At 36.3% G+C, this 25,606-nt stretch overlaps 1 long non-coding RNA gene across 1 annotated transcript; it reads right to left on the bottom strand.

Annotated features, from left to right (window-relative positions):
* Positions 1-5,156: 5,156 nt before the first annotated feature.
* LOC145059076 (uncharacterized) lies at positions 5,157-12,452 on the bottom strand. The gene is made up of 3 exons (XR_013686619.1): positions 11,555-12,452; positions 5,536-10,296; positions 5,157-5,458 (listed from the first exon to the last, which is right to left on the bottom strand). It is a non-coding gene; the product is annotated as an uncharacterized LOC145059076 (long non-coding RNA).
* Between the last annotated feature and the right edge of the window lie 13,154 nt (positions 12,453-25,606).

The following is a 25,606-nucleotide window of genomic DNA, read 5'->3' as shown; positions in this document are numbered from 1 at the left end:
TGCATGCACGGAAGAACAAGTATTCTAAATTTGTGCTTTGACCAATTCTTAAGCGACAATAAATCAAAACACTCTTAGACGAATAACCATGATAAACCTCAGGGAATACCTGACCCACAAAAGAAGAAATGGTATCATCCATATTGGTTATGAATGAAACTTCCCTACCCTCTCTGATAGCATCCTTCAACCTCATAAGGAACCAAGTGCAGGAGTTAACATTATTTGCCACCCCGATACCAAATGCTATTGGTGTATTGTTGTTGTTTCCATCCATAGCAACTGCTACGAAGATTGAATTAAGATACTCTCCTCGAATACAAACACTGCCTATGAAGATGACCGGAAGCATGCATCCTAAGAATGCGTTGATCTATTTCATATTTAGTACAACACAATTATTAGTTTTCAAACTAATTTAAAACTTTTTAGCACAAAAAATAAAAAAATAAAAAGTACATTACCATCGAATAACGACAAAACATAGTTCGAACTGATCCAAAACATCGGTTTTGATGTAAGTGTAACTATGGGGATTTGTACGCTGAATGTTGTGGAGGTAAACAGGCAAGTTGGTAAAGCTTTCTTCATGGTCATTGTATGAGAAACTCATCTTTAATATTGACGAGTTAAACAGTAACTTAGTGATAAGTGTTTCCATAAATCACTTCAAAAGCTATTAAAAGGAATAAAGTAGTAGTCAAATGCTAGTAAATAGGAGTCAATGGCTATAACACAGTAATCAACATCATGTGCCCGAAATTCACTGTACGATAAGACAACACTTAAAGTAGTAGTCAAATGTTAGTAGACAGTAGTCAATGCCTGTAACACAGTAGTCAAATTACAATGATGTGTCCGAAATTCACTGTACGATAAGACAACATGCAAACTAGTAGTCAAATGCTAGTAGACAGTGGTCAATGCCTATAACACAGTAGTCAAATTATAAGCTTGTGTCTGAAATTCACTGTACGATAAGAGGAGTCCAATTGTCAGATACTTTACATGGAGATACTGTTTGAAACCACAAATATACTATTCGAAAAAACAATACATTATGGACCTTGCCTTTCCAGCTCCTACATACATATGTGTCTGCATGTGGTAAGCCCCTTACCTCCATAACCTTAGGCACACTAAGTAATTGGTAACTGTCTCTTGTAACTGATTTGAAATGAGTTTCTCTGATAGTGAGCATGAATAAAGCTTTTACAACTTGCCTGTTTACCTTCATAACCTAATCCATTTGTTCGTGTTGTTAAAAACAACATAAAATAACATAAGTTGCAATTTTTAGCTTACAATAAAAGTATGTTTTTTAGTGTGATTTTCATGTTTTATATGTTGGTTACGTTGTTTTTACATAGTTGTTCGTCAGAAAATATCCGGATTTCAAATCCGATATCGTTACATCATTGGTTTTACCCTCAAAAGTATGCTTCGTGATGTTTAAAAATGACATAAAATAACATAAGTTGCCATTTTTAGCTTACGATAAAATAACATTTTTAAGTCTGATTTTCAAATTTTATATACTGGTTACGTTCTTTGTACATAGTTGTTCGTCGGAAAATATCCGGATTTCAAATCCAATTTTGTTACCTCATTGGTTTTACCTTCCAAAGTATGCTTCGTGTTGTTAAAAACGACATTAAATAACATAAGTTGCCGTTTTTAGCTTACCATAAAAGTATGTTTTTAAGTCTGATTTTCAAGTTTTATATGTTGGCTACGTTCTTTGTACATAGTTGTTCGTCATAAAATATCCGGATTTGAAAAGAAATTAGAATTACAAATAAACATAACGTTACTAATAAACATAACATAAAACTGAAAGGAAATTAGAATTACAAGTAAACATAACAATACTAATAAACATAAGATAAAACTGAATGTAAATTTGAATTACAAATAAACATAACATTAATAACAAAGATAACATAAAACTGAAAGGAATTTAGAATTACAAATAAACATAACATTAATTATAAAGATAACTTAACATATAATAACGTGCAAATGGTGGTAAGACGACCATATTTTCAACTAGTATTTCCCAATGCAGAAGGATTGGAATAGGATTAACCGCCTTAGCTTGGAAGGCATTTCGATACATCGCAGAAGTCAACTCATAATTTACCAATTGTTGTATTTCTTCAACTGTAAGCCTTCTTAGTGATGCTATACCATGTTCACAGGGTATGCCACATTTTTTCCATTTGCCGCAAGTACAAATACCACGTTCAACTTGTACCGTTTCTATGGTTAAATTTAAACTCACTTCAAATTTGTCACTACCAATATGTGTAACCTCATAACCATTATACTGGTTCATTCTTCTTTCAAGCACGTGTTGTGCATAAGGGGTAAGATGACCATGCATTCACTCTGTGAAATTATTTGAGTTATAATCAAATAGGGGGTATATTAAGGTAAAAGTTAAATAACAAATATTTATTACCTCCGAATGCAACTCGATAGCCATTACACTATTTCTATCGACTGCTAGACCACTTCAATGATTGACGTCATTGGTAACTCATGCGTGTTTGTTGTTAGTCAATTCAATCCAATCGAAATGATGATATATTTCACATTGAAACGGACTTTAGGAAAAAGGCTTGAGCCCATTTTGCAATTGCAATATTTTCAAGCTAGTGAAGATCATTCCCATTAACCTCATTTGTTAATTTGTTCAAACAAACATAAAATTTAGACACATTATAAGTTTTGCATGTCTTCCAGAACAACTTTTCCACAACGGTACTTCCTGTGGAAGCCCTAACTTTATCGGCTATATTTTTACAGCAATACCCATGATATGAATCTGGGTATACCCGTTGAATGGCGTAGCCTATGGAATCAAACATATGGCTTATGAAACCAACTTAAATAGTGTCACCTAAGAATTCTTTTAACCTTCTCGTGAACCAAATCCAAGCCTCGTCACAGTCTATGCTTCCCAAAGTGAATTCTATGACCAGGGGGTTCATGATTACCATCCAAAGCAAGAGCAACATACATTATCGTTATGTTGGCCCCAATAAGGGGTACATGACCAACAAATATTGTTGGTATCATAAATGTGAGAAAGGTAGTAATCTGTAAGAAACGATACCAACATTAGGCAAATATGAACTTGAAATAAATAATAACTTAGTATAGAGAAGGACATACTAAGCATCCCAATGCGACAAAACAAAATTGAAACCGGTCTCTAATATCTTTCTTAATGATTGTGAAAAAGTTATGATTTGTTCTTTCAAGATTATGAAAGAATATTGGTAGGTTGGAAAAACTTTTTTTGTATACCTCATTGAATCCACTCATTTTCCCAATTGGTATGTTCAATGAATAAGGTGTCCATTATAAATGGATTTCATTTCAAATTGAATACAGGGGTAATTATTCGTTTTTAGAGTAGTCATTTTGAAATAAGAATACATTATGCATGGTAGAAAGTAGTCAAAGTATGTAAAATAGTAGTCAAATAATGTCAAAGAGTATTCAAATTGTCAAATAACTTACAATAATGGATATTGTTTGATATTTATTTATCAGCCACAGTCGTCAAATTACAATCATATGTCCAAAATTCATTGTACGATAAGACAACACATAAAGTAGTAGTCAAATGCTAGTAAGCAGTAGTCAATACTTATAAAATAGTAATCAAATTACAATCATGTGTCTAAAATTCATTGTACGAAAAGACAACACGTACACTAGTAGTCAAATGCTAGTAGACAATAGTCAATACCTATACCACAGTACTCAAATTACAATCATATGTCTGAAATTCACTGTACGATAAGATAACACATAAACTAGTAGTCAAATGCTAGTAGACAGTAGTCAATACTTATAAAATAGTAGTCAAATTACAATCATGTGTCTGAAATTCACTATACGATAAGACAACACATAAACTAGTAGTCAAATGCTAGTAGACCGTAGTCAATACCTATAACACAATACTCAAATTATAATCATATTGTCGAAATTCACCGTACGATAAGACAACACATAAACTAGTATTCAAATGCTAGTAGACAGTAGTCAATACTTATAAAATAGTAGTCAAATTACAATCATGTGTCTGAAATTCACTGTACGATAAGACAACACATAAACTAGTAGTCAAACGCTAGTAGACAGTAGCCAATACCTATACCACAGTACTCAAATTACAATCATATGTCTAAAATTCACTGTACGATAAGACAACACATAAACTAGTAGTCAAATGCTAGTAGACAGTAGTTAATACTTATAAAAGAGTAGTCAAATTACAATCATGTGTCTGAAATTCACTATACGATAAGACAACACATAAACTAGTAGTCAAATGCTAGTAGACGTTAGTCAATACCTATAACATAGTACTCAAATTACAATCATATGTCCGAAATTCATTGTACGATAAGACAACACATAAACTTGTATTCAAATGCTAGTAGACAGTAGTCAATACTTATAAAATAGTAGTCAAATTACAATCATGTGTCTGAAATTCACTATATGATAAGACAACACATAAACTAGTAGTCAAACGCTAGTAGACAATAATCAATACCTATAACACAGTAGTCAAATTACAATCATATGTCCGAAATTTACTGTACGATAAGACAACACATAAACTAGTAGTTAAATGCTAGTAGATAGTACTCACTACTTATAAAATAGTAGTCTAATGGTAGTATATAATTGAAGATATATTTACCTGTCAACACTAATAAAAATTTACTTCTCATAAACCAAAGAAATGACAATTTGCAATTGTGGGGCTCAAGGTATTATAAGGACCTCAAGAACTACCAACAACCCTAGACGGTTATTTTACGCTTGTCCTAAAGAGGTATTTGGGTTATCCTCGAATTATTTATATTATTAGTGAATATTTACACAATATACATAATTTTTTTTATATTTATTTATCAGCCACCACAGTCTGGGTTTATTTGTTGGGTGGATGATGCAAAAGACAATAATTCGTTGATAATTTCTAACTAAGCTTGATCGAAGAAGAAGCTTCAAAGTAAAATACTGCACTTGAAGATAGCATTACTTTGTAGTTGGATTTTTTTTTTGTTGTTGTTGTTTACAAGTTGTAAAATGTAAAATGTAATGTATGTTATTATTTGTAATGGTTTATGTTTCCATTTATGGTAACTTGTTGTGCTATCCTTTTCATATTGTTTTGTACAAGTTGTAATCTATTTTTTTCTGATTTCGTTTAACTATAGATGTAAAATCCCAAAAACACAGTCTGAAAATTTCGTTTAATTTAATAATAAAAACCATAGTCGATAAACCTCATATAAAAATCATAAGCAATGTATCTCAAAATATTATAACAACTGTCAAGTATATCAGAGTATAAACATCCCAGGCTGAACAAATGGTGTGTGCACTGCAATCTTCCCGAGTTCCTCTTTTGAAAACTGAGCACCTGAAACCAAAACTGAAAACTGTAAGCACGAAGATTAGTGAGTCTCCCCAAACTTAAAACTTCATATCGAGACATGCCTTGAAGTAATGATTGAAATCGCCTTCTTCAGCACACCGCAACCTTCTAAAACTTCACCGGAAATCCTTCACTCTTCCGACGGCAACTCCGACAACTGGCAGTAGCTCCAGTGATTGGCAACTCCACCCCTTATCTTTTTCAGTCCCTCTCCCAATTTTGTTAAGTCTCTATCTCTCTTTGGTCATGCTTCTAACCAGGGGTCCGACGATGTGGAAGTCGGGGATGACATCCTTCTCACCTCTTATTTCTTCTTTCTTGCCCCTCATTTGAGCTCTCTACCTCTCTATCGCTGCCAAATGCACACACCCCTCCTATCTATAGCTAGGGTTAAATTCATATATATACTTGGCTGATGCAGGTGTATGGTGCTGCAATCCAAACAAGAGGAGCACATCCCCACCCGCTATGTCGCGTACAAAGGAATCAAAGATCAAAATTTCCACTAATGGGCAGAAGTAACCCCTGAAATTTAGCCACTTGGATAATATAACCCCTCAAACTTAGTTTCTATACAAAATAAGTTCGAATTTTACTAAACAAAGCCCATCTTCTAAAATCTTTATAATTAACCCTCGAAACTAACGCCTTGCTCAATTATTATCGATTTTAGGGCTTCTATGCATTTATTTATTTATTTTATAAACGGGGTGTTACAACTCTCCCCCACTTAAATTAGATTTCGGCCTCGAAATCATCCCTTAACATATCTTACACACCCAACCACTGTAGTAAAATGGTCACCATCCTAGGCACACCCTAGCCCTCTTAGTGTAGCCATGACCAATCTTCACAAAGCCCTAAAACCCTCAGGTGAACGAATTCCTCGCAACAAGATTACATGTACTATGTCTGAAATTTGCTGTCTCTAGATGATCTGATTCCCTAACAGACCACTCATACTGAATCATTATAGATGAACCCCGCGGTGGGTGACTAAGCAATACTCAACAATCTGTTACACTTATCATACATGAGGTCCTCAAATACCATTACTGCTGGAGACCCAAAACTGTCTGAAACACTGATCTGCCTGAAAACACCGAACTGCCTGAAACACTAACTGTTTGAAACACTAAACTACCTGAAACTGTTTGCTGCCACATGGCTGCTTCCCAACATCTACTGAGACCTACTTGGTCTCAATTTTTCGCCAATCATCTGAAATACCAGATTCCAGCCCGACTGCGGAGCCAAAGGACTCCCTACTTAGTCGCCTCGCTCGACTTCTAAACAAAATCCTTCTCTGGAACTAGTTGCTACTAATTATCTTGTCACTGTGGCCCTAACGACCTTTTGATCTAACTAATTGGTTCCATGCGTCGAATCCTGACGTCATCAAATCCAAGAATAAATGTGATTACTACATGACCAAAGGTAGCCTTAAATCACAAACGACCTCACATGGTCCTTTGCTTTTCAAATCCCATAACTATAGTGACGCTCCTACAGTCTTATTGCTGGCTTAACCAGGTCTAATCCGTCTGGGTAATTCCGAAATCCAATCCGTGGATAACCTTACTGCTACACCCGAACTGGTGGGTACTACTGTTCTTTTCGCGTCCTAACAACACACTCACGCTATCTACCAACCTAGTGAATGCTACGACTACACCCGCATACTTACAACACTCTAACACTATCTGACTGCTAGTGAATGCTACGGCTACACCTGCAGACTTACAACACTTTCTCACACTATCTAGCTGCTAGTGAATGCTACGGCTACACCCACAGACTTACAACACTCTAACACTATCTCATTCCCTGGTTATTGATCCAAACACATCCAACATCAAGCATACACACAACCTAACATCCAAAACTGAACCCATGTCCTGACTGGAATCTTCAACCTGATTCCCTAAGGCTTGCTAGCAAACATTATGGGAACACGATCTCCTTATTGGCAAGTTATTCCAAACTTCCATTTTACATTATCCTCAAACCATACAGCCGCTTGGGTTTTCTTCCTTCCAAACAAGGATGCGAAACGTATCCCAGTTTCAAAACTGCTCCTACTTCTGAATCCTTAGATGATTTTCCCCCACTTTGATTCAGTTAGTGCCCTACAACACTTAAAACTGGAAAAATTCTCAATTCTGCCTACCATTCTAAGCCCAATCTACTGAAAACCACACTTACCATTGCTAGTGATTCAATACTAGCTAATTCAAAAGATCACACCACCTCCAAGAACCCGAATAGATCTCTGGGAATAACCCGCTAGACCCAGGAAACTCCAAATCTCAATTGGGGACCTCGGAATCTCCCACTTCATCACGGTCTCTATCTTGGCCGGATTGACTAGAATACCCTTCTGATTGACAAGGTGCCCAAGCAATTGCACCTCGTGCAACCAGAACTCACATTTGGAGTACCTTGAAAAAAAAGTCTCTCCCTTCTCAAAGTCTCTGACACCTCCCTCAGGTGCTTCTCGTGCTGCTCCCTAGTCTTGGAATAAACCAAGATGACGATGTACTCTCCCAATCCCTCGATTTGGGGATATGATCTTTCTCTATCTTCTAATAATTCTCGGTATGCAATTGGCATATGCCATTTTCTTGGAAGTATAATTCAAACACAAATGGAGGATAACCCAGAGTTACACTTACAAAACCCATGGAACGAAAGACTCTATCGTGTAGTTTTCTGCACGTGCTGTACTAAATCTAACCGTGTTGGTCTCTCAAAAGCTGATCCCAAAATCTAGGGTCCCCTCCCGAGTACCCTCAATATAAGCAATTGATCTGATTCCCTCTTACCAATGTGCTCCAAGTCCATATCTCGTTCTCAAGCTTTAGAAGTCATATCATTCAGGGTCTTGCACCCCGAGATACTCACGTCTCCCTGCTATCACTCTACAATATGTTTTCATAACTTACCTTCTTCATTTCCTCATATGTTGCATTCTGTGGTACCTTATAAGCTTTTTCCTGAGACTTGGCAGTGAGCTCTGCCACAGTCTCAATCGTCTGGTGGAGATCTAACAACTCTTGCGCCAACTGTTGCGCCTCAATCTCCTGGGCACACTCTACCCAAAATCTGGTCTAAAAGTCATTCCATTACATAGCATCAACCGCATCATCACTCAACCTTCTACCAACCTCTTCCTATCAATCTCGTGCTTTGTCCCTCAGGAGACAGGAAGTAAGTCGGGTCTTGTCTTCTCTCGAGACAACGTCTGGTACGAAAAGTGTTGGCGACAACTACCAACCATCTGTTGCTAACAATGGGGTCCCTAACCCCCATGACAACCTAAAGCTTTACAAACTCCGAATTCCTGAAACATAAACGTATGGGTCCCTATCATGACTGCAACCTTAGTGTAGAATGCACTCGGCCTCTCATCACAAATCTCTATTATGCCCTCATTGATCATACTGAGGATCACGAGAGTCTGGTCAATGATACTCCACGTACTCTCAAATGAAATGAACTCCTTCATCTTATCATCAAGCTGCTTGGCACCAACATCCGAGCCTGATCCCTCGCTGACACTAGAACTGCCATATGGTCTACCACGTAGTGTCACTATACTCGGTAATATACCCTCCTGGTCATCATAACGCCCATCATACTCGAAGGATCTCACACACTGCAAGTTTCCTGGATTCGTCTTAGCCTTCCTTGATTCGAGTATGAATCCTATGCTTTCAGTAGTATGGGCCCATACTACCTTCCACATCTATCCGGACTTTCTTCAAGAACTGCCTCGACTCCACCAAGTCACTACTACTGCTACTGATCTCTGCTACTCTCATCCTAGGCTTGCCCTAGGGAAATATCTAACTCAACCAAAACCAGTCCTCAGCTGCTGAAGGCCCCCTTGTAATTCCAATTAGTCATCACCTGAATACCATCACATGTGACGAGGCTCTGATAATCCTTTGAGTAAAAGACTCGTTCCTACAACGGTTAGACTAAAACAAGAGCTGCGTAGTAGGGCCAAATCAAGCACTCTGAGATTATTCAACCCTTATCACATGTGATGTGACGTATTTACCTAATGGCTAATTCCCATCACTCGGAGTCCCACAAAGCACGAAGCAAGCAACATTCGGACATAAGAAACTACTCAAGCAATTCTATCCTCATAACGAGAAACTATACTAGCATACAATGTTAAGCTCATACTATCAGGCATAACCTAAACAGGCTATCCGACTGCTGTCTACTCAATACTATCATGCAATTCTCATAAAGCTGAAACACATATAGCAGACACATAAGACATCCTCCTAGATCCTTAGTCTAATTCTAGCATGTTGTTCTACTGAAATTGAAACATATAATCATAATATAAAGTTGTATGGGTAATTTGGGAGTACTTACTTGAGCTCGGCTGATTGCATGCACAACCCCCTTTTCTCTTTCAAAGTTCTTTTCTTTCTAAAAAATTTTTTCGCTTTTTCTAAAACTCTTTTCTTTTCTCAAAAGTCCCTTTTTACAAAAACTGATTTTCCTTTTGAAAATTTCTATACCAATTCCTTAGTTTGAGTTCAGACACACCCGAAAGTGTGCCTGAATCCCTCGAACCAAGGCTCTGATACCAACTTGTAACATCCCAAAAACACAGTCTGAAAATTTCGTTTAATTTAATAATAAAAACCATAGTCGATAAACCTCATATAAAAATCATAAGCAATGTATCTCAAAATATTATAACAACTGTCAAGTATATTAGAGTATAAACATCCCAGGCTGAACAAATGGTGTGTGTACTGCAATCTTCCCGAGTTCCTCTTTTGAAAACTGAGTACCTGAAACCAAAACTGAAAATTGTAAGCACAAAGCTTAGTGAGTCTCCATAAACTACCACATACCATACAATAACACATAAACAACTATTGGGCCTTGCCCACTGCATCGGATCGAGTCCGGAAACTGCATCGGACCGAAGTCCGGAACTAACCAGGGCCTTGCCCTCTGCATCGGACCGAAGTCCGAAAACTGCATCGGACCAAAGTTCAGAACTGACTGGGACCTTGTCCCCTGCATCGGACCGAAGTCCGAAAACTGATTGAGCATAACATAGCATAGCATAAACATAATTACTACCATAAACATATATATTGCATACTGCATCGAACCGAAGTCCGGAACACATAACACAAAGACATGCTTGAATCACAAAGACATCAAGCACACTGAACTACTGCATCAGACCAAAGTCCGGAACTACTGCTAACTTGACAGGCCGGAATTGTGGCCGTAGACCCGTTCCTACTAAAAGGAAAACTCACCTCACACTGCTAAAGTCCCGCTGACAAAACCCTAGCTGTTGGATGACAGATTCTCGAATCTGTCAATTATCAAAATAACACCCAATTAATAATTGGGTTCCAACTCATAGTCAAAAGTCCATACTTGGGAGTAAAAGACTACTCTACCCTTATCTTGGCTTGATTCGAGCCCAACGCCCAATCTAAAGGCCCAAAAGTCCAACAATGGCTTAAAGCCCAACAGATGGCCCAATTTTCCAAATTGGGCCCAAGCCTCTACATGGACTTACCTTAAGGCCCAATTGTTCAATCCAGACCAACATGTCTCATTCTAAGTGCCCAATGTCATACAACCATCTAGGCCCAAATTATGGCCCAATTTTCCAAATTGGGCCTAATCGTTCATATGGGCCTTACCCTAAAGCCCAACTAATTATTCTAGTTCATTTGATTATTCTTGGATGGCCCATTAATAAACCAATTACCAAATCTCAATCGAAAGGCCCAATTCCAAATCAAGTGTTTAATCTCTTTAGACCAACGCTCGTAATCCTCTTTATATCTAATTGAAACAAACCATATATTTTTTTTTAAATATTTTCCATTGCATTAATATTTATTTAGTCAAATATTTAATCTATATAATAAGCCCATCGATTTCCTTGAAGTCCATATGATTTAAAGCTCAATTCATCAGCCCATTTATATATTTCTATAAAAGTTGAAGTCCAAGCCCACATCTTCAAGCCCAAAATTTAGATCTAACCTAAAGGTCAAAATCGGTCAAGGCATGTACCTCTTCCTCGTCTCATGTGATCAGGAACAATCACCAATTCACCAGGGAGCTCCAGCCGAGGGTACTCCACCAGAACTGGTTTACAGATCGCTGGCGACTCCTTCTTCGACCTTCTCTGCCAACGAAATTCACCTGAGACTTTACCAAACTCAGCCCTTTCCTTGCTCATCTAAACGTCTCGGGAACCAGTCTTCAATCACAAAGTGTATATGATTCCTCAAACATATATACACGAGAATGAGAATACACAAGAATGAGAATGTTATTGAATAAATTAAAACCTCAGATCGAGACATGCCTTGAATTAATGATTGAAATCGCCTTCTTCAGCACACCGCAGCCTTCTGAAACTTCACCGGAAATCCTTCACTCTTCCGACGACAACTCCGACAACTAGCAACAACTCCGGTGATTGGCAACTCCACCCCTTTCTCTCTTTCAGTCCCTCTCCCAATTTCGTTAAGTCTCTATCTCTCTTTGGTCATGCTTCTAACCACGGGTCCGACGATGTGGAAGTCGGGGATGACACCCTTCTCACCTCTTATTTCTTCTTTCTCGCCCCTCATTTGAGCTCTCTACCTCTCTATCGCCGCCAAATGCACACACCCCTCCTATCCATAGCTAGGGTTAAATTCATATATATACTTGGCCGATGCAGGTGTATGGTGCTGCAATCCAAACAAGAGGAGCACATCCCCACCTGCTATGTCGCGTACAGGGGAAACAAAGATCAAATTTTCCATTAATGGGCAGAAGTAACCCCTGTAGTTTAGCCACTTGGATAATATAACCCCTCAAACTTAGTTTCTATACAAAATAAGTTCGAATTTTACTAAACAACCCCCATCTTCTAAAATATTTACAATTAACCCTCGAAACTAACGCCTTGCTCAATTATTATTGATTTTAGGGCTTCTATGCATTTATTTATTTATTTTATAAATGGGGTATTACAATAAAACACATGTTGTTTACAAATAAAATTGTCAAAATTAGCAGACATGTCGTTTGACTTGTAACATGTTTAATTATACATCTTTTTTTGTCCGCTAATAACCTCGACCCATTTCATAATGAAACAAGTGAAAGACGCGACTCCAAAAACAACCAATATGACATTGTGAGGAAAAAAATTATTTAACATTAAAACACATCATAGGTATTTACTTTACTGTTGGAAATAAATTACTCATTAAAATACAATTACTTGACATTAACTCATTCAAATACAATTATTTAACATTAACATAATTAGATTACTAAACATAAGTAAACCAAATACTCTTACAGATTTATTTTTCCTAACCAACCACTAATAAAAACAAAGATACATATATATTACCTAAAAATTACAAATAAAAGATATACATAGACAAATATTCTACCTTAAAATTACTTAAACAAACAAGCAAATTATTAAAATACTACTCGTCTTCTTCCCACATCGGAAACTCGTAAGGATACTCTTTTTTCATAGTAACGACTTCCTTTTTTTTTCTCCAAATAGTACTCATGAAGTTCTAATTCACTCTTTAGCTTTCGAAAAATTTCTTCACTAGAGCGAATCGAACTCTTGGTAGATTTGATTTCTTGTCTAGAACTTATAATCCGATTCCTTTTACGGTCAATGTCATCCCAATAGTTGTCTAGAAGGTTTCGTTGGAAACGATAATCTACAAAAGCCTTATCCACGTCATCGTCTCTTTGTAACAACACTTTTATCACTTCTTGTAACACCCCAAAGTTTGGAAAGTCAAGAAAAGAAAGAAGACCTCAATTTTAAGGAGAGACTCGGCGAGTCCAAGGAGGGACTCGGCGAGTCCGAGCGGGATCCGGGTTGAGGTGTTAGCGACCGACTCGGCGAGTCGGCCAAGGAGACTCGACGAGTTGGGTCTGAACGAGGAAAACCCTAAATCCGGGACTTGGAGCCTATTTAAGCGTCTCATTCTCTTTCCTAGGGTTCCTTTAGTGCCTCTTTACCCCCCCAGAACATCAACCCTAGCCGCCATATCCGTTTTTGAGCTAGATCTTGCATTGAAGAGAGCACTATAAGCTTGGAGAAGGAAGAAAAGCCTTGGAAGTGCAAGAAGGGACTGTAGATCCGAGATTGAGAAGACATTTCAGATCAATTGGAGGTAATAAGCTGTTGATTGGACTCCCTTTGCATCTAGATCTATTCTTATGTGTGAGTTTTGGTCATTATTGGTATGATTTGTAACCAATTCGAGTTGGAGGTTCAGATCTGAGGTTGCTACCTCAGATCTATGTTGGTTTTGGTCTTGAATCCCCTAAAGTATTAGCCCTTGGTATGTTGAGGAAGTGTGTTTTCCATAAACCCTAGTTTAATGTGTTTTGAGCCTAGATCTCTCAATCTACACGTAAAGTTTGCCACTTTACGTGGGGAATAGACCCTAGAAGTATGGATCTATGAGTTGGAAGTTCTGTTTGGCTCGAAAAGCCACTGCATGGATTGAAGACTGGATAGACTCGGCGAGTCCTTCGAGTGGACTCGGCGAGTAGCTTGAAGATGAGGAGGAACTCGACGAGTAGGATGAACAGCTCGTCGAGTCGGTTGAAGTTAGGCATGGACTCGGCGAGTTGGATGAACAACTCGACGAGTTGGTTGAAGATTGCCTTGGACTCGGCGAGTCTATTAGTGGACTCGGCGAGTCAGATCGTGAAACCTCAAACCCTTCGAGTTGAGACTCAAATCAGTGAGTCGGGTGGTGACTCAGTGAGTTGGACAGGACAGGACTTGGAGCTAGTTGGACTCGGCGAGTCATAGACTGACTCGGCGAGTCGGGTCGTGAATAAGAAAGACCCTGAGCTTATGAACTCGGCGAGTCTTTAGGAAGACTCGGCGAGTAGGGTTGACCTGGAAGGTTGACTTTGACCAGAGTTGACTTAGTTGACTGTCATACTAAGTGTTATATGTTTATTGATAGCTCGGAGAGCTGGAGGAGCAGCGGTTCAGGGGATTTTCGAGTAGCAGCCAGAGGTTTATCAGCAGGGCTCAGCAGTTCAGGTGAGTTTCCTTCCAGTAGGAATGGGTCTAAGGCCACAATGCCGGCCCGTTTAGCTAGCAGTAGTTTCGGATGTTGATCTGATACAGTAGTTAGTATGTTTGATGCCTCCATGGCTCAGACAGGATTTATATGTTATGTGTTCCGGGCTACGGCCCGATGTAGTATGCAGTATATGTGAGTTTATGCCAGTTGATATGTTATGATATGCTGTGTTCAGTTAGCTTCGGACTTCGGTCCGATGGAGGGGCAAGGCCCCAGTCAGTTAGCTTCGGACTTCGGTCCGATGGAGGGGCAAGGCCCCAGTCAGTTAGCTTCGGACTTCGGTCCGATGGAGGGGACAAGGTCCTAGACAGTTAGCTTCGGACTTCGGTCCGATGGGGGGGGGGGACAAGGTCCCAGACAGTTAGCTTCGGACTTCGGTCCGATGTCAGCTTCGGACTTCGGTCCGATGGAGGGGGCAAGGCCCCAGTCAGTTAGATTCGGACTTCGGTCCGATGTCAGCTTCGGACTTCGGTTCGATGTAGGGGGCAAGGCCCCGTTAGTCCGGACTTCGGTCCGATGCAGTGGGCAAGGCCCAATATGTGCTTTATATGTTTTTGTGCGATATGTGGTAGATTGGGGGGGCTCACTAAGCTTCGTGCTTACGGTTTTCAGTTTTGGTTTCAGGTACTCGGCTTTCAAAAGAGGAGCTCGGGACGATTGCAGAGCACACACCATAGTCAGTTAGCCTGGGAATGTTTGACTCTGATAATGCTATTATGTTTTGAAATTAATACCCAAAAGTTATGTTTGACTTATGATATGTTGTTTATAAATCCACTTTTAGTAATGTTTTAAAAGAAATTTTTAGTCGTGATTTTTGGGTCGTTACACTTCCTCATCCATCTTCTCCCCTAATAGAGGAAGATCGACGTGGGGAGGGGGATTGGTTGAAACGTTATGGGAATTTGACTCCAAAGGAGGCTTATTGTTGGACGTAGATGGCCAATTAAATTTTGCCAGGATCCTTTTCATCTCCTCTAATCTTTCTATCATTTTCACACTTCAATTTTTTTATTGTTTGTTTTATTTCTAAATTGATAACAAAATTACATTAAATAATAGTCAATGGCTAGAATATAGTAGTCAAAACCTATAAAAAATAGTCAATCGAATAAATTAGTAGTCAAAAACTAATAGACAGTAGTCAAAACCTATAAAAGAGTAGTCATATCCTATTTGACAGTAGTCAAAGCCTATAAGAATGTAGTCAAATTATAATAATGTCTTGGTACGATATGACAACACATAATATAGTAGTCAAAAGCTATTTGACAGTAGTCGAAGCCTATAAAAAAGTAGTTAAATTGTCAATTATATATAGAGACTTAAATGTAGTCAATGGCTAGTAGACAGTAGTCAAATCCTATAAGAATGTAGTCAAATTACAATAACATCTTGGCACGATATGACAACATATAATATAGTAGTCAAAAGCTATTTGACAGTAGTCAAAGCCTATAAAAAAATAGTTAGATTGTCAATTATATATAGAGACTTAAATGTATGCGTCTGAGATTTACAAATCGTATATTACTGGTTAATCTATAACCCTCATACACATACAATAATGAATGTCCACCTCTCAAGAAAAATGGTGGTTGATGCCACAAGAGAAGCGATTGCAAATTTTAATAAAAGAAGAAGAGATCAAGAACGAGATTAAAGGCGTTGAAGAAGATAAGAAACGGTTGGATAACTTTCAAGCCGATATTTAGTCTAAAATGAGGTCGGTTCAAGACAAAGAACGCGACAGAAAAACTGAAAGGATTTGGGTACGAGATGCAATAGACTACGCAAACAAAGAAGAGGTTAAAATGAAAAAGATTTACAAAAACATATAAAAAAAATTATGACTGGGTGATTCAAGAAAAAACAAAATTTCCATATGATTTTTCCAGATGTTTGAATTTAATAATTCTTGATTAATCAAGTAGTAAGTTTATGCATTATTTATGAGTTTATCTATGTAATAAGTTTTATATTTGCTTGTTTATTATGATTAATCTATATAACATGTACTATTCTTTTGCTAGTTTGTTTATGTTTAATAATTAGGGGACATTTTGTTAACCAGTCGTCGTGAAACAGTACACACTGAATGTCACTAAAAACCTACAACTCAGACTAACTAAAAATCGCCTGGCTAGAATATCCATAATATATCATGCCCATCTTATAGCGAAACTGAGTAGCAGCAACAACAGGTGCCATCGATATACCAATCAGTCGACCTGAAACAAGATGCTCCATGTACATCAGCATAAATACACCGCACTCTCCAAACATCCCTTCTTGTTGGGGCATGTCCGTAACATCTGTAACAGTGATGAATGCTTTCTGAACAGGCAAATCCATGTGGTTCCAATAGCCAATGTCCAGCAGAATGCGGTCCATAAGCTCTTCAAACCGCACAAAATCAATAATCTTCATGACGCCAAATAATCGCAAGTTGTCGTACAAATTCAACGACAGTGTATCCATCCATAACTTGCCAAGTACCCAATGATGTGGGTTGATGCATATTGGAAAATAAACATGTTTTAACACACAACCATTGCAATTAATTACAGTGTTTAATTAGTGTAATATGACAATTAAATTGACTCATATATATTATTTCTTTACTTACACAGTGAACTTCTAGCCAAGATTTACATCCATCTAATGGGTCAAACGGATTTCCTATTGCACCTCTTGTCCACTGGAACATCTCAAATGCACCAAAAAATGATGATGGCATGATTGTCCATTGAGCATCGTTCGGTCTCCGCTCATTCAAAATCCTTCCCTATATGTCAACATGTTGCATTTAAATTTAATTTAAACATAACTAGCTTATAAATTATTTAAATTTTAAATATAAAGGAATGTCTTTATACCGCTTCATCTAAATATCCCAAGTCACTTGGATAAAAAAGCAGATCCTAAAAATTTGCTTCCATTTTTCCATTGTATAACCGAAGTTTCAAAAAGACAGCCGGTTTGTTTCCCATGTATAGAGCAGGGGCGTTACAACCCAGATTCACATACGGCTCCAATAAAGTGTCGGGGGATCGCTGAAAAATAGGGGGTGGCGGTTCATTGCGTATTACCCCACCTATACGATATCAGGGGGCATTTTGAACTTACATTATATAAGCAGTCAATAACTATCCATATAATAATAAAAATTTTAACATACTTACCGAAACATATGGAGATCTAAGATATTGAGAAGGTTTTAATTGCCTAACCAGACGAATTCTTTTCACAATAGGAGGCCCGGGTATATGATTTTCCGCATCCACAATCTCGTTAGCAACAACCTTCTTTTTCTTCTTCTTCTACATAAAACATATTAATTTTTTTAATATACTTTGATAAAATAAAAGGTTTAATATACAAAAAAAATTATAACCTCATTCACGATTTGTTTTTGTTTTCTACTATCAAACTCTGGTGGATTATCAACATCATCATCCTCGTTTACTCTATTTGATTTCTGTGGACTACCAACCACATTATCATTACACTACATTTAAAGAAAAATAATTAATAATAAGCTTCGTTAAAAATTAATTGATACATCGTATTTCTTCAAATTGATAATATTCTAAAATTAATTATTTTACCTCAAAAGTTTCGTTAAAAAATTCTTCCAAGTCATCATCGTCTCAAGTTCCGCCTTTATTTTTCAAACGTCGGATTTCTTCCTCCAAAGATTAAAGTCTTGCCATTATTTCTCGCGGGTTTTTTTTTGTTAATTCCCACCGTATGAGTTCCCTCGGTGGACTTGGTAGATTGGTTGTTTCCACAGGATGGATCAGACGAAGATGTCCCCTACATAAATTATTTCATATATTAATAATAGTTGAAAATTTTTAATATACTAGATTCTGCTTTTACAAATTTACTTACATCATTTCTAAAGTTGTAGTGTATAGAAGAAGGGAATTCAGACGATTCACAATTCATACTAGTAATATATGACAAATAATGTGGAGTAGAGGACTCGGCATCTGAGGCGATCATCTTTTTTTCCTGTTCAACATCGAAAATATCACAAACTTTCTCCCAAGTTAACCTCCTAATATGAAACCACCACAAGATACGAGGATATAAATAATTGCGTCGTATCGTAGCATTTCCCCGAATTACTGGGAACATCTCTCATATCCATATCTTATAATAAATATACATTAATTATAAGTGTTAGCACTATATAAAATTATCAAAAAAATAAAAACCGAAAAATTTATAAATATATTTTTTTAATTACTTAAATACACCTTCAAATGAATAACAAAACCCGATAGTGTATACATAATCAGTTTTGTTGGATGATTGGACATATGTTCATCAAATTTCTTAAACATACCCGACAATCTAGGGTATGTTTTAGTTCATAGATAACCCCCCCACGAGAACCTATATTGTATGCAAAAGTATTAGTTAAACGTATAAAAATTAGTATTTTATTATAAATATTAAATTGACAAATACATATTCCATTGATCCAGGTTTTCCACCACCCACAAAAATTCCTTGGTGACTTTATCATTGAGCTCCTTTCCCAAAAAACCTTGATTGAGGATATATAGCAAAATGGCACGGACACCGTCGTGAGCCGATATATCATTGAACCGTTTATTCAAGATAAGGATCTCTAAATCTTCTACAAGTAAAGAAGTGTTTGTGCGCTATGGGAAGACACTGGACCGAAATGTATTTTCACCATACCCGTGTTTATACATAGTTGAAAATTTGATTCTTGATCTAGGACACCGACTCATGTAATGTCCAGTCACAAGACAAAACTCCTCGGGCCCAAATGACAGTGTACGTCTAGAAAACCTAAAATGTAGACGCTCAATTGCATCCGTTTCAACAGTAGGATGCAACATATGCAATAACAGCCCACGAATAAGAAGTTCGTCTCCGGACTGAGCTAGTAGGTCCAACAAGTAACCGAAGCTAGTTGTTTAAAAAAAGCTTGCGCACGGGTCCGTTCAAACCACTCAAAATTTCATGCAGCTTATGGCATGAAGCTTTGACAGATAAGTGACTCATCATCCTTTTGTTTGGAAGCTACAAAATTAAATAAACATTAAGGTTAAATAAAGTTTTATAAAAGAAAAATAGTGATAAACAATTAGAGAAAACACACAATATAAGACTTAATCATTTCATATATTCTATTTACTTTGTATAAAATACCAAAGGAAATTAATTAACAACACTTTTTGTATTTTCTATACTAATAGTATACCAAATATAACATGGTAGTTTGAAAATGGTGTGATAATAACATATTTTGTAACAAACCCGAAACTACCAAAACACAATGTCATTTTATCAATACATTATACCTTAAAATGTCTACCCATTATAAACATAGAAACTTCTTCAAATGGAAAGTACATTGCTATTGTATGTTATAATCGCGACATAGAAAATAACATACTTTATCACAAAATGAAAACATGGAATTATTACATATACACAATCGTTAAAAATAGGTAGGAACATTATTTTTTCTTTGAAGAAAAATGAATATAATATATATATATATATATATATATATATATATATATATATATATATATATATATATATATATAGGGTTAAGTTCAAATGAGAACATTATTTAATGTGAGAACGTGAGAACACTACTTTATGTTACTATTCTACTATGAATTTTGTATATACAACGATATGACATTATTCATCAACAAATATACGAATAATCACACATTAATATTCACATTAAAATTTTGTATGTATAACTTTATGACATTATTCATCACCGAATATATGAACACTCACATATTTAACATTTACATTAGAATTTATTAAATTACTACACACACACACACACACACACACATATATATATATATATATATATATATATATATATAAATTTTATAGTAAAATAGCAATATAAAATTGAATATATTCATATTATAATTAGTACAATAGTATACATATTAAACTCATAGTAGAATAGTAACATAAAGTAGTGTTCTCACGTTCTCACATTAAATAGTGTTCTCATTTGAACTTAACCATATATATATATATATATATATATATATATATATATATATATATATATATATATATATATATATAACAGTGGGTTTTAGGAAACCTACGGTTTCAAGATTTTTTTTCTGAAAAAAAAATCACGGAATCGATATTTATTTATTTTTTTTCTAAAAAAAAATCACGGAATCGATAATTATAAATTTTTTTTATTAAAAACCCGAAAAAAAACCCGTAGGTTTCCAGAAAACCTACGGTTTCGCTATATATATATATATATATATATATATATATATATATATATAATTCTGATTGTGTAGTATCAAATTTAAAAGACAAAATTGCAAAAATTGTCCATGTGGTTAGCAAAATTATGTGATTTTGGTCCAAAAAAGTTTGGTGATGCATCGGTGGTCCAATTTCGGATACCTTGTGTGGTTTTGGTCCCTATGGTTGGCATTTTTGTGTGGTTTTGGTCCACACCCTACCTAAAATGACGAATATGTCATTCATTACTTTTTTTTAAATTTTTTTTAATTATTTTCTTATTCTTTTAGTTAAAAGAAAAACAAAAAAAAATATCACACCCACCCCACCCTACTTCCTACTAACCCACCTACACTTTTTCTCTCTTCCCCATCTCCGATCAGCATCTCTCTCTCTCTCTTCATTGTTGTCGGAGACCACTAATTTCCGGGCCACCGCTGCCTACTGAACACCACCACCTGCCGGACTACCGCCGTTAGAAGACCACTACCACCACCACCTGTCGGATCTTCCATGGAAGCCTAAAAAATCCCACCCTCTTTCTCTCTGCTCCATCTTCGATCACCATCTATAAGACGGGAGAAGGTGGTGGCTCAACAACTGGAGAACCGATCTACGAGACCACTGCAAACGATCAGTTGTACAATCGAAGATAGGAGAACAACTTTTTAGAAGTCCACACCTTCAACATAATATTAAATGATGAAGTTATAATATTGCACAATTAAAGCTCATAAAACCCAAAATTGATTACAAATAAAATTGATTACAAGATTATCTGGGCTCAATCCACATCCATTGCCTCTAACAAATCCTTGCTAAGGTTGATTCTCCAGTTCTCCCGATTTGACCCTAAGAGACACCCAAAGGAGATGAAGGTGAAGAGCACGCAGCTGGTCAACGAAATCATCGATACCCAAAACTTGCCTTTAGAACTGAACCGGACACCCACAATCCATCGTCTTCAGCAGGAAATCACCGAAGGTCAACGACCTGTACTAACAAACATCGCTCTGATATCTGGTGATTTCCAGCTGTGAGCAATCTTAAGAAGTTGAATATGAAGGGTTATTAATCAGATCTGTTCTTTGGTAGCGATAATGCAACAAAAACGAGTATAACAAAAGGCGAGAGATCGTCGGCGGTGGAAGGCTTCTGCAAACGACGTCGATGATGTTCGAGGGTCTTTTGTATGAAGGTTGTAGACGGAGGAAGGGAAAAGGAATATGGTGGGTGGGCCTTTTCTCATTTTTAAGTAATAAAAAAATTTGATGAAATATAAAAATAAAAAAATAAATATAAGGGCATGATAGTCTTTTCAAGCTGATAGGGACCAAAAACACTAAAAGTATCCAAAATTGGACCATTGGTACACTACCAAAAGTTTTTGGACCAAAAGCACATATTTTTGACAAACACAGGGACCATTTTTGCAATTTTGTCAATTTAAAAAAAACGAAAAAAACTATATTTTTCTGTACGGTTCATATGAACTGTAGGTGTATAAGTCGACAATGCACAGTCTGTGCATTGCTCACTTGTACACCGTATGAAACCTACAGTTTTATTTTTTTTGAATTTTTTTTCAAAAAAAAAACTTAACCATATATACAAAACCTACTTCTAATCACGAAAACGATAAAATTTTAATGAAAAGTAGACAAACCTGGTTGTTTTTCGGGTGCTCCATTGAGAGAAAAAAGTAGTCAAACCAACAAAACAATAGGAAAAAATGACCTAATCTGAAAAATTGTACATTATATACTTTTGGCTAATAGACCACGAAAAAGTAAACGGACACGTGAAATAGTAGCCCATTAGGGGAAAAGAGTAGTCTTAGGGGAAAAGAGTAGTCAAGTGCGGAAAAGAGTAGTCAACTGTAGGTTGACTACTCTTTTGTGGGCTATTTTTGGCGAAGTGGTTTTTTTGGCTATTTTTTGAAAAGTAATTAACGATTTTGGCTAGATTTGTATGGTACAATACACCGTATACATAGAAGAAGTTGATATTTTCTTAAACGATATATATAGAAAATACTAATGCATGCGGAGATCGTGATTTACCATGTATTATGAACTATTTCAAGGAAAGTTGTTAAATTATCTTCGGTGTTATGTAGTTTATATTAGGGATGAGTTTTTTAACCGAAAACCGAACCAAAACCTATTGGAACTGATTGGTGATATTCGGTTCGGTTCTCGGTTCCTTCATTTCATCATATTTGATTTTTGGTTTCTGTTCTAGTTCAGGTCAGTTCCAATTCTTCTGAACACCTTCTTAGATAGCACATTTCATGGTAGAACCAAACTGAATCTGATTAGTGGTATTCAGTTTGGTTCTCAGTTCCCCGTTTAATCCTTAATTGGTTTTCGGTTCTTTCGATCTCGGTTTTGTTTCGGACGAATTAACATCCCTAGTTTACATCTCTATTGTTCTGTTGAATAAATATTAACCTTGTTCGTTTTGTCTATTATTTAGTTGAGGTTGAGGCAAACAAATAGCATAAAAATATCTTTATATATGGACATTTTGTGGTCATTTTTGTTGAGTTATGATGATCATAAGAGCACAAAGCAAAAAAAAGCATGAAAATTGTAACTTGATCATTATGACACACCAGGAACATTCCAAAGATTTCGATGACCCTATACAATTTAGTAAAAAATAGGCCCTAAAATGTTAAAAATCAAAAAGTTGTTTGCTAAATTCATTTAACATGATTAACCTATATTTATTCACATGTAAGAATTCCACATTTTTATGGTGTTTTTCAAAGTCATATGATACATCAAGAATAAGCAATCACATACTTTTTCTATCTTCTTAATTCAATAAAGGAGTTGTTGCCACCACTAATATTTTGACTATTTAGTTTCTTTTGAAAAAGCTTAAGCATATGAAATCACCCAGTAATTCGATATACAAGGTCGACCTCTAGAATTTATATTTTTCACTTTTGATTGTAATGTACATAAGTTCAAATTTCATTCAAAATAGTACACAAAAAACTTTGTTCTATTTAAAACCTGTAAAAATAACAAATTACAAGAAATGAAATAATAAATTAAAAAACTTGTTTCTAAGACCTCCTGATACTATCAAATCTTCTAATTCTAACACCTTCTAAAAACCTATAAATATAAGAAATTAAATACTACATTAGAAAGATAAGGAATTATCTTATCATATATGAATCATAAAGAAAGAAAATGTAAAATTCCTTGTACCTTATGATTTTTCGAAAACTCAATCTGAATTGAAGCTTTTGAAATCTGTTTTGCTTCTGATTTTCAAAAATTTAGAGAGTCAGAGTAGGATAATGTGGCTTTTGATTCATTGAAATGCTTCTAATTTTTAAGAAGAAAGAAGTAAGATGAAAGAAACTCAAAGTTTCTGATTTTCAAAATCGAAACCTCAAGAAAGACAGAGTAAATTTGTTGTTCAATGCCTTTGATTTCAGTGATAATACTTTAGATTTTGGAGAAGAAAGAAGTAGGAAGAAATACATAAGAACCCAAATCTTATTTAAAAAAAATAGAATCATTACTTATTTGCTTATGTCAAGGATTGTTGACGCTTTAGTAGTAATTGTCATTAATTTTGCTCCATGTGTTCAAGAATCGAAGCCCCCCCCAACCCCACCCCCATGAATTTGATTTCCCACTTATATGTGTGTCACCCTCTTCTTCCAACGATACGTATAGTAACATTAACTTGACCTAATCTTGGCCTAATATGAACATAGGAAAAAAATTAAGGCCATATGTTTTGGTGTTCCTTGTTCATAGGCACACTTTGAACACCCTTTGGTCGGCCCTATAACCCACCACACATATTTTTCTAGCAACTTTTAACAACAAAAATCTTCGAAGCATAAATCGAAATTTACCTTCTTGCAAAAGTTATAGAGCTTATTTCTTCTTTATCTTGGATGAAAGAGAGCCAAACTATAACTCCTCCAATGTAACTGCACCCAAAGACAATGTAATTGCACCCAAAGCATCCTACGAACATAATCGAATGGGATTGCATTGGTGACTTAGACCCACAAGTACAATAAAGAGACTCATCTCGACCGATGAACGGATAGATCTCACACATGAGCTGCTGGTACTAAGGTCTCTCCCACTAAACATATCCACAAATCAAATCCTAATTAACAATTAAGGTAATAATCTACTTAATGGGTCTAAAATCTAATGCTAATCCCCGTTTGGGAAAAAATACATGTAACATCCCGACTCCTAGGTATAATTTTCGAAAGCTTTATGTTCATTTTATTGAGGGAACTCGACGAGTTGGAGACCCCAACTCGTCGTGTCGAACCTAGTCAGCCCACGTGAATTATGATTCCTACTCGATGAGTCGGAGGACCCCGACTCGACGAGTAGAGGTTGTGCACAGAAACCCTAATTTTTAGGGTTTGCACTCTATTTAAAGGACCTTAAGTCCTTTCCTCCATCCCCTTACCACCTTTTGACAGCCAAAAGAAACCCTAATCAGTCTAAACCGTGTTAAGAGGTTGAAAGGTGTCATTTGTTGATTTTGGAAGGGAAACTTGAAGAGTGAGGAGCTTGGATCAAAAAGGAGGAAGTGGATCTATCAGCTACTTCGTTTTGGCAACCAATCTGAGGTATAAAGTTAATACCTTAACCCTTTCATACTTAGACCTTCTTCTATGGACATTTAT

This window comes from Lactuca serriola, chromosome 6 (assembly GCF_051521515.1).
Source record: "Lactuca serriola cultivar US96UC23 chromosome 6, Lser_US96UC23_V15, whole genome shotgun sequence".
Taxonomy (NCBI): Eukaryota; Viridiplantae; Streptophyta; class Magnoliopsida; order Asterales; family Asteraceae; genus Lactuca; species Lactuca serriola.
The sequence above is the reverse complement of the archived record's forward strand: the minus strand, read 5'-3'. Positions and strand labels throughout refer to the sequence as shown.